The sequence below is a fragment of the Arachis duranensis genome, unplaced genomic scaffold (assembly GCF_000817695.3).
Source record: "Arachis duranensis cultivar V14167 unplaced genomic scaffold, aradu.V14167.gnm2.J7QH unplaced_Scaffold_101591, whole genome shotgun sequence".
Classification (NCBI taxonomy): domain Eukaryota; kingdom Viridiplantae; phylum Streptophyta; class Magnoliopsida; order Fabales; family Fabaceae; genus Arachis; species Arachis duranensis.
Genome location: NW_026263715.1, coordinates 9,335 through 10,721, shown reverse-complemented (window position 1 = coordinate 10,721; position 1,387 = coordinate 9,335). Strand labels below are relative to the sequence as shown.

The 1,387-nt window shown below is 38.8% G+C and overlaps 1 non-coding gene across 1 annotated transcript; it reads right to left on the bottom strand.

The window, feature by feature from the left end:
* Positions 1 to 314: 314 nt before the first annotated feature.
* Positions 315 to 418, bottom strand: LOC127743748 (small nucleolar RNA R71). The gene has a single exon (XR_008005125.1). It is a non-coding gene; the product is annotated as a small nucleolar RNA R71 (small nucleolar RNA).
* Positions 419 to 1,387: the final 969 nt, after the last annotated feature.

Below are 1,387 nucleotides of genomic sequence, written 5' to 3'. Positions count from 1 at the left end.
TCTCAATTCCTACCATAGGAGCAAACAATTTTGAGCTGAAACCTCAATTAGTTGCTCTAATACAACAGCATTGCAAGTTTCATGGACTTCCATCAGAAGATTCTTACCAGTTCTTAATTGAGTTCTTGCAGATCTGTGAGACTGTTAAGACTAATGGAGTAGATCCTGAAGTCAATAGGCTCATGCTTTTCCCCTTTGCTGTAAGAGACAGAGCTAGAACATGGTTGGACTCTCAACCTAAAGATAGCCTGGACTCCTGGGATAAGCTGGTCACAGTCTTCTTGGCTAAGTTCTTTTTTCCTCAAAAGGTAAGCAAGCTTAGAGTGGATGTTCATACCTTCAAACAAAAAGATGGTGAATCCCTCTATGAAGCTTGGGAAAGATACAAATATATGACCAAAAGATGTCCTTTTGACATGTTTTCAGAATAGACCATGATAGATATATTCTATTATGGTCTATCTGAGTTCTCTAAGATGTCATTGGACCATTCTGCAGGTGGATCCATTCACCTAAAGAAAATGCCTGCTGAAGCTCAATAACTTATTGACAAGGTTGCAAATAACCAGTTCATGTACACTTCTGAGAGGAATTCCATGATTAATGGGACGCCTCAAAGGAAGGGAGTTCTTGAAATTGATGCTCTGAATGCCATTTTGGCTTAGAACAAAATGTTGACTCAGCAAGTCAACATGATTTCTCAAAGTCTAAATGGATGGAAAAATACATCCAACAGTACTAAAGAGGCATCTTCTGAAGAAGAAGCTTATGATCCTGAGAACCCTGTAATAGCAGAAGTAAATTATATGGGTGAACCTTATCAAAACACCTATAATTCATCTTGGAGAAATCATCCAAATTTCTCATGGAAGAATCAACAAAAGCCTTAACAAGGCTTTAATAACGGTGGAAGAAATAGGCTCAGCAATATCAAGCCTTATCTATCATCTTCTAAGCAACAGACAAAGAATTATGAACAGAGTACCTCTAACTTAGCAAATTTAGTCTCTGATCTGTCTAAGGCCACTTTAAGTTTCATGAGTGAAACAAGGTCCTCCATCAGAAATCTAGAGGCACAAGTGGGCTAGCTAAGTAAGAAAATCACTAAAACTCCTCCTAGTACTCTCCCAAACAATACTAAAGAAAATCCAAAAAGAGAGTGTAAGGCCATTGATATAATCAATATGGCCGAACCTAGAGAGGAAGGAGAGGACGTGAATCCCAATGAGGAAGACCTCATGGGATGTCTCTCAAGCAATAAAGAGTTCCCTATTGATGACCTAAAGGAATCTGAGACTCATATAGGAACCATAGAGATCCCATTAAACCTCCTTCTGCCATTCATGAGCTCTGAAGACTATTCTTCCTCTGAAGAGGATGAAGATGT